The sequence below is a fragment of the Empidonax traillii genome, unplaced genomic scaffold (genome assembly GCF_003031625.1).
Source record: "Empidonax traillii isolate 1590-97213 ecotype Southwest subspecies unplaced genomic scaffold, ASM303162v1 scaffold355:size2308892, whole genome shotgun sequence".
NCBI lineage: Eukaryota > Metazoa > Chordata > Aves > Passeriformes > Tyrannidae > Empidonax > Empidonax traillii.
Genome location: NW_020955548.1, coordinates 1,561,227 through 1,576,784, shown reverse-complemented (window position 1 = coordinate 1,576,784; position 15,558 = coordinate 1,561,227). Strand labels below are relative to the sequence as shown.

The window sequence follows — 15,558 nt, the reverse complement described above, 5'->3', positions numbered from 1 at the left end:
GATATAGCCCACCTCCTGCTCTGTACAACAAGACAAAGGCTTTTTTTTTCAAATGAGACAAGACCCATTTTTTATGCAAATACATGATCAAAAATAGAAAGTGTTGGTTTAAAATCAGAATTTATTTTTTTATCTTAAGTCATCACCAGGAGTTTCTACCTTTCCCATGGAACATTTGACAAACAGAGCTACTGCTGCCTTAAATTCTGCTGTAAAATTATATTATGGGACTCCAACCAAGAATGCTTGTATTGTAGCCTTTTGGAACAAAGCTTTTTGTAAAGTAGTGCTCTGAAATCTATATATGGGAAACAACAGACTTTGTATCAGACTTATATTTGTGAAATATTTTTTAATAGTTTTATTTGACACCAAACTGACATTTTCCTGGGTTTTATGTCATTGTTGTAGTATCAGCTCTGTCATTTAGTGTCAGATTTTTGTATCTATACCAATAAATTGTGAAACAAGAATTTTGCCGGAGATTCCTTTTCTTTGGAGTGGAAACTTTTGACTTTTGGCATATATCAGAAATTGTTAGTTGGAAATGATATCTTGATACCTACAATGCTGTTCTTGATCTTATGGACTTGGTGCTCATATGCACTCTTACAATGCACCGTAGAGGTAGCAAGAACTATCCAAAATGACCCAGGCTCCAGAAAAAGTGTGTGACTCTATACTGTACATGATAATATACTGTAAAGCTTCATTTGCTCCTACATTAATCTTGCTTGGGTATTTCTACGCTGTCCCACAATATATTCTTGCTTTTTTGTCTGTAGTGTGGTGGAGGCAAATGTGGTCATAGAGAATCCAGCCCAAATAAGAGTGGCAGAGTGAGGTGTCTGACTACATTACTTAAAATGTGTTGCAGTGGTATTTCCAAAGAGAAAACCACTGAATCATTTTCTTTAAAAATGCCTCTGGGTAGAGTATTTGTGTTCAAACATTCCTTTGGAATGTTTTTTCTTTGAAACTTGAGATCTTCAGGTGCAGATCTGCGGTTTTCTAAACAAAGGAAAATCCTTTTTTTTTGCTTGTTTTTGTTCAAACAACCACAAGAGAGATTGACCTAAAGGAAATATTTTATGAGAGGTAGTGAAAGGAAAATATACATCAATGATCAACAAAATTAAAATTTTAATAATTATTAAAATTTTATAGTAGGAAATAATTAGGAAAGGTAAGTTCTCCAAAATGGTGGCCAGATTCGTATTCCCACATTATTGTAGTTTCCTCAAAGACTTCTTTTTCTCTAACAATAAAAGATTCAGTAATACAGTCCTTTGCCTTTTTTAAGGAACATGGTAAAGTGTTTTCTGGTGTATGTCTTCCTACACTTCCTTGGTATTAAAGTTATATCTTCTATTAGCAAATCACCTTTAACTTGATAAGTCATCTTGTGGAGTCAGAATTGAGTAAATTACGCCTGTTGTCCTTCCAGCAGTAGAATCATTACTGATGTTATGAAATGAGTCTCACAATTAGGAACTGCTCAGGAATTCATTGACAAAATAATTTTGCCAGGAAACGATTCATTGACCTTGAAGTTATTAAGGTATGAACTGGTTTCTTCAGAAAAGATTTCTTGGGTTCAGTTCTGGGATTCCTGAGCAAAACAAAGATCTTGTTGGCCACTCTTAAGTGGTTTGCTTCTCTCCCACAGTTGTGTCCCCTTTTGTATGAAGGATCATGATTTTGCTCAGTGGTTAGGCTTAGTGTCAATCTCTTGACTATTTTAAGTATTTCAGGATTTTTCCCTTAGTCCTCTTTACCACTCCTTCCACAAAGTCACTGATTTTGGGCTATCATGAATTCATGTCGACATGGAAGGAAGGAGATGCCTATGGAGAAAATTTTTCTGAGATTGGAAGAGGTGTCCAAAACTTTTTGATCTCAAGGTTCAATCAACTGCATTGGGTTTGCAGGTATGAGACACTATTTTTCAAATGGGGAATAGAAAGCTCACAGATGTACCCATTTTGTTATAAAACCCTTCACATGTAGCTTACATATGGTAGCTTAAGTTATGCAAAGCTTTAGAAATCTATAGGAATATTCAGGGAATAGTTCACAACTGAATGGAGATAAAGACAGCAGAATCTAGCATTCAATTTGCCAAATATTCTGAACAGAAGCCAGAAGTCCATTTACATATAAATATATAATTTATAATGTGGAAATGCTTCAAGGTCTTGCATGCAAATGGTTTGGATTTTTCTGTGAGGGAAAAAAAAAAAAGAAAAAAATTTCTTTTCATCCTCTTGTCTTTTGTTTCAATTAAATGGTGTTTCATTGTTGCATGCATTAAAATAAATTAAGAGGGCAACCTTTTCTCTCTTTGAATACAACTGGCATATAAATGACACTTCCTGCATGACATAAAAACCTCAGATAATTGTTTTATAATTAATTTACCTAAATTAATTTAACAGATAAAATATTGCATGATTTTATTATAAATGTGTCCAATTCATTTAGAGAAAATAAACAGAGTATAGTTTTTAACTCCAGCCTCTTTCTTCAAAATACCATTCCTCTTGAACAGACTAGATATTGGATTTTTTTAACTACTGGTGTATTTTTTTTCTCATTACTGTTTCCAAGTGTTAGTGTATTCTGGATGTTGAGTGGATCAAAAGAGATAAATACAAAAATATCAGATCTGAGAAAATGCTTTTAAAATATTTTCAGTATTTTTAATTTTGTAACTAAAACTTCGTTTCTTGTTTATTTAGAGCTGGTTTTTAGTGTATTTATTTTGCTGGCAATAATAATGACAAAAAATTCATCTGAGGAAAACAAATTCTGTCTTTGGAGCAAGGGCTTCTGATCACAGGAATTTGTTTTTCAGACTATGGAAATGAATAACAAATGTGGAGATGTTTTTACAATAAATTATGTTCCAGTCATTTATTGAAAAACAAAAGTCATTCAGCAAATATTTTGATAAATGGTTTCAGAAGAAAACCATTTTGCTGATGGATCAATCCCAACAGCTTCCTACCATTTATACAATTCAAAAATAAAAGCTCTTCTTATGCATATAGGGCTCTTGAATGCATAGATAAAGAAATAGCAGATTTTAGAAGAATAGACACTAAGAAGAAGAAGAGTATTTATTAAGAAGAAGAAGAGTATTTATGCAGATTAGGTAGCTTGGGGGTATTTTCTGTTTTACTAGAAAAATATGTGCCTTTTAAGACAAATAAGTGTTTGACCATAAATGTAGGTATCTGGGCAGGAACCTTGAGAAATGCGTTTTCCTGATACAGGTTGTGAAAGCTGACAATACTGAGATAAACGAAACCTGGAATCATAGAGTCATAGAACATCCGAAATTGGAAGGGATCCATCAGGATTATTAAGTCCAACTCCTGACTCTGTGCTGGAAACCCCAAGAGTCACACCATGTGCTTCAGAGCATTGTCCAAATGCTTCTTGAACTCTATCAGGCTTAGTGCTGTGACCACTCCCCTGGGGGCCTGTTCCAGTGCTCAACCATCCACTGGGTGAATATCCTTTTCCTGATATCCAACCTAAACCTCCCCTGACTCAACTTCATGCCATTTCCTTGAATCCTGTCACTGGCCACAAGAGTGAAGAGATTAGTACCTGCCCCTCCACTTCCCTTCATGAGGACATTGAAGACCAAAATGAGATCTCCCCTCAATCTCCTCTTCTGCAGGCTGAACAGAACAAGTGACGTCAATCACTCCTCCTGTGGCTTCCCTTCCAGGTACCTCACCATTCTCGTGACCTTCCTTTGGATGCTTTCTAATACCTTAGCGTCTTTTTTATATCATGCTGCCCAAAACTGCACATGATACTCAAGGTGAGACATTCACCTCCTTTGACCAGCTGGAAATGCTGGACCTGATGCACCCCAGGGCCACCTTGGCCCTCCTGGCTGCTGGGGCACACTGTTGGTTCACCTGAAAACGTGAAACCTGAACCTGAAACCTGAAACTTTTGACCTGAAACATAGTTAGAGAGAACTTGAGCTTGGAATGTGGCAATCCATAGGAGTGGATGGAAAATTGCTCAGGGAAAAAAAATAATGGTAGTGCAAGGCTCTAAATGCAAACAATGTGATAATCTGTTCAGAAAGAATAGAACACACAAAAGAGCACATTTGGAATAAATATGTCTTTGAGAACATTAATAAACACCTTTTTCATGTGGAATAATAGTAAAGGTGGTAATCAGCACACTTAGATTCAGAATGGATAAACAACTTATTGAGCAGAGGGAGTATTATCAGGAACCATAGGGCTGTGCCATAAAGGAGACTTCAGATGCAGCTGAAGGAGCTGGACTAACCTGAGTGGTTTGCTTGGCGCAGCTCTTTCTAGACGTGGGAGCTGCCCTATTGCCACATAATTGCCGGACCAATAAGAACTTGTGAATTGGTGTGAGTAATGAGAACATTACAAAAATTATGGTCTCAGACAATAATATTCTGTCCTGATCAACAGTGTTTTCTTTTTAAATTGAATGAAATCTAAATAAAAATAGGTGCTTAAGTAAGGTTTATTTACTGTTTAAGACATTTAAGAACCTAATTAGTGGATTCAGCTGGATTTAAAAGTTTTTGAATATGTGTCTTGAATATGGATGAGCTCTGGGATATTTTAAAACCAAAACCACAAAATCTTTCTAAAAATTAGAAGGAGAGGATTGTGGAAAATATATCAGGTCTAAATACGTTGAAAGTAAAAAAGGCTCAAAACAAAACAGATGAGAGAGTTGGGGTTGTTAAGCCTGAAGAAGAGAAGGCTCTGGGAAGACCTTACAGCAGCCTTCCAGTACCTGAAGGGAGCTACAAGAAACCTGTAGAGGGACTTTTTCAAGGGTATGTAGTGAGAGGACAAGGGAGAATGGCTTGAAACCGAAAGAGAGTAGGTTTAGATTAGATATTAGGAAGAAATTCTTTACTGTGAAGGTGGTGAGGCACTGGCACAGGTTGCCCAGAGAAGCTGTGGATGCCCTATCACTGGAAGTGTTCAAGGTTAGGTCGAATGGAGCTCTGAACAACCTGGTCTAGTGAAAGATGTCCCTGCCTATGGCACGGGAGCTGGAACAAGATTTGAGGCTCCTTCCAACCCAGACCATTCTATGACTCTATGATTCTACTCCTGCAGAGATTCTGGATGGACACAAGAGGAAAATATTTCAGGTCGAGAATAACCAACCATTGGAATAATCTCCCCAGGGAAGTGATGGGTTCCCCAACACCAGACACTTTGATATTCAGATGGACATGGTGCTAGGCCATGTGGTCTAGGCTATGCTTTTACCAAGGAATTTTGGACCAGATGATTGTTGAGGTTCTTTCAAACCTAGTATTCTATGATTCTATGAAATAGCAGGAAGTTATTGGTAGTAAAGTTAACAAAAGAGCAATAGAAGAAGCCATACTTCTGTGCAGGGGTAGAGGTTAAGATTTAGCTATGGATCAAAAGCAAAATGATTTTAGTTTTTTTTAAGTTTTTACCAAGGGCAAAGATGTTGAATAATGATTCAATAATAAGTAATTATTGAATCATTATTCAATAATAAGTAATATTTCAAGTTTCAAGATTCAATAAGAATTAATCAAGATATCCAAGGGAAAAGAAGATAATCTGAAATATCCACATTTGAGATAGAATCAAAATCTGAGAAGTTTAGTTCCATCAAGTATTAGGAGGAAATATGCACTCAATCATCAAAGTCCCAGGAAACAAAAATAGTTTGATAGCTCTTACTTTTATAAATTATTTTAAAAAGTGGAGAGCATGAATGGACAATAAGAAGTATAAACTTATATTAAGAAAGGAGAAAAAGTGATGTGGGCAATTACATGTTCATCAGTTTTACCTGAACAGTGCATATAACTTTGTATAAATTTGGGAAGAAAGTATAAACAAAGATATGAAGCTAATTGAGGCAAAACACAACTTTTATTTCCAGAACTAACTTGATATTATTCAGAAAAATAACTGACTGGCTTAACTAGGAAGTAAGGCAGGTCAAATCTGCTTGGACTTCAGTAGGGCACCTAATGTAGTGCTCCACTGTAATTTACTAATTGCTCTAGGGAGAATGGGGATTAGCAGGAACTTGCAAAATAGGTAAAGAGCTGAATGAGGGCAAGATAACCACGCAATGGCTTGTGCTTCAAGAGGATCATCAGTCTGGAAGGAGGTACACTGAAGTCTTGAGGGGATCATTAGGGACTGATTAAAGACACCAAATCCATTCTCATGATTATCATGGGCAAGAGCTTAAGCACAGTAGCTATTTCTCTCAACACACTTGCCCCTCAGTAGTCCCTGATAAATAGGAGGCAGCTCCTCTCTTTCACTAAAGGTAGGAGGATGCATGTGGGCAGTTGCTGCACGGTAAATGATGTGTTCTGATTTTCCCTTTGGTAACTAGTTCCTCTGCTCGTGTCTTTCCTTAATAGCTTTAGTAATGACAAGGGCATAAAAAGTGGCAGTGTGGTAATGAGACAAAATTGGAGGTTTTGTCAATATGGAGAGGATCAAAGCATAATGCAGGAAGATGTGTTACCTAGAGGACTGAAATAGTAGAAAAGAACTGTAATTCAATAGCAAAATGTGCAAGTGCAATCACTTAGAGGGGCAACTGGAAAGAACTTCTCTGATAAGCTCAATAGCAGGAAATGGCAGAGGAGTAGAGGGATCGAGGTATCCTCATCAGTTTCAGGATATGTCTGAGACATCCAGGGGATGCATCTGAGAAGGTGGAAGGCCCTGCCCTTAGATATATCATCCGAGCCTCATGTCTCAGTCTAAAGATATAATATGAGCATGCAGAGAAGGTTTTGCAGTTCTGATCACCTCTACTAAGACAGGTGAATTCAAACTGCAATAACGGTTGTTGGGAGAAAGGAAGGATTGCTTTTACGAGAAGAAATTAGAAGACCTAGGTGTTGTTCTGTTATGTTGGATCTCAGCCCTGATATCCATTTTTGTTACTGAAATACTTGGCAATGCCCTGTAGTTAGTTGTGTGCTAAAGTGCTGTGCTTAGTGTGGAGGGGCTAAAGGACATGCTGAAATAGTCCAGAATTAGGACCACAGAGATGTCTGGGCTGCTATTTTAGTTTTGCTTAACTAATTTTTGTGGTAATTTTGTTCTGTTCTGTCATTTTAAGATGCATAGCAGAATATTTTAATGCTGTATTTTTATATGGTGCATTTGCAATTATTTTTTTGTTGTTCTTTGCAGAACTCAGAATAAAAGTCAGGAAGATATAAGTCCATAAGTTCCATAAGACTATCGCTCTTTTCAATTTCTGGCAGCACTAATAAATCTATTTCCTTAATTTTGAGCAGATTAAGTATGTCAGACCTCTATTTTCAAGTGATGTTATATATATATATATTCTTGCTGTGTAATTAGTGTAGGTAAATCTTTGTCCACTTCAGGTGTATTATTTAATAGAAGTTATTGTTCTGAATTTTTAATGCTTCCAGCCTTACAAATAATGAAAGCCATATGGACTCACAGCCATAGCCAGAAGTAAAAATCACATTAACTCAAGTGATACAGGAGTAGATCCATATTCTATTGAAATGTATCAGTAACTTGTAATCTTTAGTGTTTGGAAATACACTTTTTTCATCTCAAGGTTAGTGCCAAAAAATTCTTAATGACTTCATCTGAAATTTGCACAACTGCAATGAGCAATTAAATGGGAGATTTTAAGGAAAACAAGAATGCAATGCATTTCATGGTTACTAACCATGAAACACCAATGTGTTCTCATGGATAATTCAAGATTTCAGTGGGAGTCACCTGTGCTGAAAGGCAGGTGCAGTGGAGAAGAGTGCATGTAGATAAACAGTTGGAGACAAGGTGCCTCATTGCACCATAGAATACAATAAGTTTCAGAAACTGGAACACTGACATGTAAAGATTTAAAAAACCCAAACCATTTGAAACACCAGAAACTACATGTAAACAAAAAGTCACATTGCATAGGGGTTGAGAATGTGGCTTTCAGCAGAAAGAAGCAACAAGATTAAAACATGTAGTGATCCCTGTGTAAAAGTATATGCTGACCTTACACATGAATCAGTGTGAAAGTGGAGAACTAACCCAGCATCTTAGGTAAGTTTAGCATAGACCAAAAGGTTATGAGACAGCAGGAACTGCAAGAGAAGCACAATTTACAGTAAGTCATTTGACAGAATAAAATACTTGTAAGTGATAGAATGAATTAGGTTTGTGATGTAGGAAATTGTTTATTTGGAAAGATCCTTTAACTGGAACATGTTGCTTTTCAGTGAAAATTGGAGAAGTTAAAAATGTGCAGTTGTAAAATTTCAAGGGGTTTGTCTAACTGATCTGTTTTTCAGGTGTCTAAGTTGGCATTGAGGGTGTTGAATTTAATTATCAAAATTGTGCCTAGATTTTTGATGGCACATAGAGCACCACTTCTAGAATAAACACTAAATTACTGCTAAGTCACTGCTACTCTACTTAGGGCAGTAAGGATGCAGCGAACATCAGAAAAGACACCAAGCAGAAAGAAGGTGGGTGCCTTTCAAAGTCACTAGAGAAATCTTCCAGGCCTGTCACATCAAGAGGGGCCCTTGGAGGATAGCTGAGCTGAAGAGCTTTTGGAACAAGAAAAGGTGTGTGGTGACAAGCAGCAGATCTTGGCTTAGTGTGAAGTCATATAGAGCAGGAAAGAAATTACAGTGGGCTGGGTAAAGAGCTCTGGTGCAGCACAAGTGCATTGCAAAGATGCCAGGCACTGCAGAGGACTGTTTTCACCCATCCTTTGAACCAAGACTGCATCTTCCAGGCCCCCTAAATCTCTGCTAACACTGTGCAGAAATAGGGTAGCTATGCTGTCATCCCTCTGCAAGAAGCACTTCACTGAGCAGCCTGTGGGGATGCTTGCCAACTAGAAGTGGGTGAAATTCAACAGCCCCAAGTTTTTCTGATAAAGGGAGTATTTACCTTCATTGTCTTTAACACATGAAACTATTTTAAGCTTCAATGTGAAAAAAGCTATTTTTTACTAAGTGCCATTGTTTGGCATTGTTCTGTGTACCTCGTCACATGTAGTGCGTAAAAATACTCTCAGTGGAAATACCTGGATCAAAACCAACGAGGAAGCTACATACATGCTCCAAACACCTGCATATCACAAAAATTTAACAGTGCCAGCACCAAATAGTTCTGGTTTATCTCAGAAGAATGTTTGCAGCTAATCCTCTCTTGTGGACATAGATAAACATACTGCAGCTAATACATACTTATCATAATTCAGCGGAGACATTTTAGAGTGCACCACTTAACTGCTTTTCAATTTCTTTTCCTGTTTTGTCATTACCATTGTTGGGAGTTTTTTTTGTTTGGGTTTTGTTGTTGTTGTTGTTGTTTGGTTTTTTGGTTTGGGTTTTTTTTTTTTTTCCGAATAATTTACAGGTGATTATTTGGTCCTGTCTTGGAACAATACCCACTGTGTACTTCAGCTTTCTCTTCCTCTCACTGCTACTTCTCTTTGCATACAAATCCATAGAACTGTGGAAGAGGTTCACACAGAGCACCTAGCGGTATTGCAGATTTCTTAGACCCTGTGACAGTGCTAAAGTCATTTTGGGGGTGGAAATTTAAATTGCAGGTATGTGATCTATATTTATTGTTCTGTGTAATAGTTGGGGTTTCTAGTCAGATTTCAGTTCTCATTTCCTAAGTATTATGCTTTCATTCAAATCAATTAAATACTATTTATTGTTTGTTTTTCTTTTAGATGTAATATCAAGTTCAAATGCAGATCTGGTATAGATCAAGGTGTATTTACCAAGGGACCACTATTTTTTTGTCTTTGTGTTTCTGCTGTAACTTTAAGTACGCTTTTCTTCTATTCTTCCCCTTAAGCTGGTGTTCTTGTCCTGCATGTTTCTTCTGAATTTCTACTCCACAGACTTCAGCTTATCCTATAAGGTTTGACCCTCTCCTCATGCATCTTTGTGTCCCAGACTTTTCACTTGATCAATCATATGGTTGTACTGTCTCTCATATGAAGATTTTGCTGTGAGGAACAGATATTTGGTCTCCTGCATCTTCGTCATAAGTATATCATGAGAGGGTTAATGCCAACCTCCAGGTAGGTAAGTAGGACAGAAGGCTGAATTTTGATGCCACTCTCCTAATGGGCAAAGCAGTTCAATTGCAGAAGTGGGTAAAAGGGAGTGTGTTTGCCAACAGGTTTAGCCTATTTGAGTTTCCTTTTTATCTGGAGGCTTCTCTGAGACATCATTGTCCTCTTATGATTCCACAGTCTCTCCCCCTGGCACTGAACAAGCTGTTACATGGACTACAGAGACTTTTCCTTGTCTATGTTTTCTTTGAGACTATGCTGAAGTTGCAAATTTGGGAAAGACAAAAGCAATTAAAAAAGGGCATTGTTTGTTCAATGTAGCGAACTTCTGATCTTAGGAAACAAAGAGTTATTGATTCCACTTCCATAATGTGGAGCTCTCTGAATCTGCTCTGTCTCCACTGAATAGTTTATCTCACATGCTTCAAGATGGGTGCAGACTGGATGTTATTAATCTTTGGTTCAATCTTCGGAACTAAGAGCATCTACAGGTCTGTGGGCTGATAGACTAGATAGTCCTTGACACTATACAAATGTTATTGCCATGCAGCAGGGGTTTGAAGTTGTAGCAGGATAGAGTTTCCTTTAATTTCCTTCACCAAAGATCATAAGGATGTAGCTTGCAGGAAAAGAGGGAGAGTGTTAATTTGTCACAATACTTCAACCATACCCAAAAGAACTGTAGCTCACTCTTTTCTCAACCTAAATCTTTCCCTGTTCATGCATACCAGAAATTGGTTGTCTGCCTCTGCGCAAAATTCTTCTAATCCAATGTGTGCTGCATGTGAGGCCAGGAATTAAATGCAAAGTTTTGTGTATTCTTCTTTGAAAGATGTACATTTGAGAATATGGCAATCTACCTTTGTTGTGGTTTAGGAATGGATTCCTTACACCAAATAAATTCTAATATTTTGTTCCCAGGGTAGTTTGATAGGCATTATTCTTTTGGGGTGGGGACAGAAATCATATCAGGGTGGAGCACAGTTATCAACTGAACAAGTTGATTTTGCCGACTAGGAATGGTATAACAGGATAATCACATTCTCTGATAAGATATATATATATCTGGTTGTCTAAAAATTGAGAATGGCTAAGCATCTCAGTGTTCTAGGATACTACAGCCTCTCTTGGTTTTCTGATACTCTCATTCATTGACACAGTCGTCCTTTTACCTTTTGATTTACAATCCTAGTAAAAATCCTTTGTGAACAGAGATTATATGTTTCTACAGTGGCTGGCAAGTGATCCCATTCAGAGCTGGAATTCTACTCAATACAAATAAAGACTATATTTTAGATGCTGGTGAGTATTCCTTCTCACAGATAGGCATAGCATGTGATATCTGAGAGAGGGCATGTGTATATGATTTTACATATTAAGTGGGTTTGAATCATTCATAGGCTTTAGGGAAGTGCCTGTAAACCTATTTCACCACCATGGTAGCCCCAGAGCAAATGCAATGCTAATACTCCTTCTTAGTGATTTTAAATAGTTTGTAAGCTGCTGTAAAAAATGTGTTGTCAAACTCTGCAACTAATTTACTTCTTCCAGTCTATAAAACAAGGAAAGGAAACATCTGTTTAAATGGAAATGTAATGGCAGTGGGGATTATGCTTTTCTTGTATCTTTGTTATTCATTGTGTTCAATTGGTTTAAACATAAAAAATTAATGTCACTGATTAATAAGTAGTAATATTTATTAGAGCTAGAGACCCTGTACAAGCCTGTGTAGATGAACATTTTTGTGACACTGCTGGCATTTCTGAAACAAATTAAGCAGATGTGGGAACATTCCAGACATTGCTGAAGACATAGTTCACTCCACATGGCTGAAGTTATGGCAGAGTTAACACAGATGACTGGAACTATCAACACAACATCTTTGTCCATAAATTCTCTGCAGAAAGGGTTAACATGTTGCAAAAGGCATATCCTGCATGGGAATTTTCATATTCCTCTGTGTGATTTATTTATTTATATGTGCTCTATGTCTGTCTCTCAGATTATTCAGCCCCTGGTACGCCAGAATAAATGCTTTAGAAAGGTCAGCTCTGCTTGCAGGGAACCAGCCTTGCCATCCTCTGAACTTGCAAAACCCAGAAACTGTTTCTTGCATGTGCTTTATAACACCCCTGAAGAAAATACACTGGAACAGTATTCAGTGGAGTGTGAAAAACACTAAAGGGTTTTCCCCTGACCATTGTTTACTGCGAAATGCAAGTCTGGTGCTTTAGCAAAGCATGGGCTTAGTAGCTGTACCTTGTCTGCTCTATTCTACTTGGTTTATATGGGGCTTTTTCATTTAAGACAAAAAAAAGTTATTCTGTTGCTTACAGAAAGGAAATAAATAATTTGATATGAATGTTTTGACATAAACAAGTGAGTTGAACAAAAATACTGGGTGCACATTCTATTGATCATTTCTTACTCCAGAGCATGTGGCACTCTTTTTCTGAACCTTGAGGACCTTGGAAAAAAGCTGCCAAGGCCCGAGTGGGTTTTTTTTTAAGTTTATATGTAGAAGGTAGAGCACATAGAATATGTAGAAATAAAAGAGTGTACAAAAGCTTTTTATTGATTCAAGCACTTCAGCAGTATTTCTAAGAGTATCCAGAAGAATGTCCAGGAGCAAATGCAGTGGAACAAAAAGCAGGTAAACCTGTGCACTGGAATGCAAGGAAAAAGGAATGTGACATATAGGGCTGGGATCCTCCAGAGACACAGTCAGTCACAGCTCAGGGTAGAGACCCTCCACCAACTGTACAATAGCGCGTGTACATTTCATGTGGTAATTATTAGAAAGAAAAGTAAATCCAGATGCATTCATGGTGTTGGTATTCACATAGAAAAGCATAAGTGATCACTGTTACTTTTAATTTGCCTTGGGTAGCTGGAAAGGGCAATTGGAGCTCTATAAATTTCATAAATGTGTCAAAGTTTTGGTATTTAATTTCTAATTTCCTTAGCCAATTTTTGTCTTTAGCCAATATTTTCTCTTCATCAAAACAAAAGAGACAAAAAAATCTCTTCATCAAACCATTTCTAAGACTTGATTTGTGAAGTGTTATTTCTCTTCCATGGTGACTGATAGAACAAAACCAATGGTGGAGCACATCTAGTGAGCCATGAGGTAAACAATGAGTATGCACTAATGTAAAATTTAAGGACACCAAATTTAAGACTTAAATCCGTATAAGGCACAATTAGGGACATAATTAACATTTTCATGAAAAAAAAAATTAGCTAAGAGATACAGTTGAATTTTTGAAAACTTGTGTTTTCTGAATGAAAACTCAAGTGTTATTTCATGGGGTTAAAATGAGTATTCTTAGGCCAGGATCTCTTTTGGGCTAAGCAGAAAAAGACATCTTGATAGCCCTTTAAAACACAGCTTATGTATTTTCTTTTTACTTTTTAGATCTTTGTATGCCTTTTAATCACTCTTCTGGAAAGTCCAGTGCAGTGCTGATTGTGAACCTCATAATGTCCAGCAGCTACCCTCGTTCAATGGGTGAAATTCAAGGTTAAAGGTATTTATGTCAAACTAAAGTATATTTTTAAACTCAATGAAGACAATAAGAAGAAAAAAAACACAAAACTTTGTTGTTGTTGTTTTAAACACTCCTTTATTTCCATGAAGACTCATCAACCAATGCGATTTAAAATATTGTCTTATCAACTGGAAAAGGAGAAACAAATACATCCTTCTAAATAGGTCCTCTTCACATGAGTAATGAAATGAAAAATGAAGTTCAGCATATGCAATGCCTTATCAGGACATGAATGAACCTTTTTTTAATGCCTCTGAAAGGCAACCTTCGCTTTTACAAGAACAAATAATGGAAGGGCTTAAAAATCCTGCATGCAGGCTATTTGTAACACTTGAAAAATGTCAATTAGAAAAATTTTAACCAGTGGGAAATGATTCCATTGGTTTTCTAGCTTTGATCACAAGAGGGAGTATTTGCAAGTAATCTTTCCTTGTAAAAACAAAAATGCTACTTAGCAGTGCAAGCAGTGGGTTTGGGCAATTAACTGTTTTCTGCAGTGCACTGGCAACATCAGCGTGAAACTTCAACAGGTGCAATTTTTTCTTGTCTGTTTGTGGAAGTGTACATGATGAGACCTTCAGAAATTTCATACAGGTTGTATACCAATCATGGTGAAGTTCTTTAGAGGAAGAAATTACAGTCTAATACTCAGAGTCAGATGACCATGGCATAAATTCTTTGTCAGTGTGTCAAAGGAATAAATGAATCTTTCTTCTGCTTGTATCTTTCTACCCAAAAGATGCTTCCTTTCCATAAGGGAAGTTTGAATTTCTATTAGTTATAATCTTTAATTATAATTTTTCAGAAGATAGAATGTCAAGAAAAGGAACATATGGAGTGCAAAAATAAAAAAAGGCAGTTTTGGACTAGTGTGATTTAAAGGTCACAGTTTAATGCTATCTGCAAGTTCATAACAGCAACAAAAAAAGTCCTCATTCATTACCACTGACATGGCTTGCAGCTGTGTTTGGCGCTGATCAGTTATCTTATTCTACATAAAGGGAAGACAACTCCACTGGTAGAATTAAAAATAAAGAAAAAGTAATAGTGGCATAGTTTGTTACATGTTCTAACCAAACATCTTGAAACCAAGCCATGAATTAGTGAAGGCTCATAACTTTTGTGCAAATTAAGAATAATTTTTGCCCCCTCTTTGACCTATAAGCAGAATTTGATCCAGAGAGGGCAATACTGCTGATGCAGTGGGAGTGCAATGACACTGAAAGGGAAGGAGGGGGGAACCCATGTTGTTGTAGGAATAGAGAATTGCTGGAGGTTTCAAAGGAAAATGGTAGCAGGCTTCATAATTCCCTAGCTGTTGGGTTAACCTTTTCCTCATTTAAAAATGTTAAAGAACTATTTGGAAATCAGAGGAACATGGAGCAAGGAAAGGAAGATTTGCTTTAAAGCCACAATGTCAGGTAGAGTTATGCCCTATATAAATGTGATTTTTTTGAAGACTGCTAGACTAATAGCAAATTTCCCTGAAATCAAATGTGGAAAATTGTTCCACTATAAAAAAACCCTTTTATTTGTATTTAACCATTCCGCCACAGCATCTGCAATCCAAAGGAAGGGGCTTTGTTCAAACCCCTCAGAACCAGTTTTTCTGACCTTCTGTGAGAGCAATTAATCAGTTTTCAGTAAGGAGAGCTGCTCTTTGTGGTCAACATGTACTTTTCCTGACCGCACAGAGGTGTTTTGATGATGGTTGGCAGAGCAGCGTGTCAGGAACTTGCTTACTGACATTGGTGATAGGTGGTAACATATCAGAGCCAGTGGCAAGGTCTGAGTGGCCACATTACGAAGGAATGGAAAATGCCAAGCCAATGCTCAGAGGTGTGAGCAAAGATGGTGCCTCTCTGCCCTTCCCCTC

The 15,558-nt window shown here is 37.2% G+C and overlaps 1 long non-coding RNA gene across 1 annotated transcript; it reads left to right on the top strand.

Moving 5' to 3' along the window:
• The first annotated feature begins 7,564 nt into the window (after positions 1-7,564).
• LOC114061764 lies at positions 7,565-15,095 on the top strand. The gene is made up of 3 exons (XR_003572203.1): positions 7,565-7,644; positions 13,550-13,661; positions 15,037-15,095. It is a non-coding gene; the product is annotated as an uncharacterized LOC114061764 (long non-coding RNA).
• Positions 15,096-15,558: the final 463 nt, after the last annotated feature.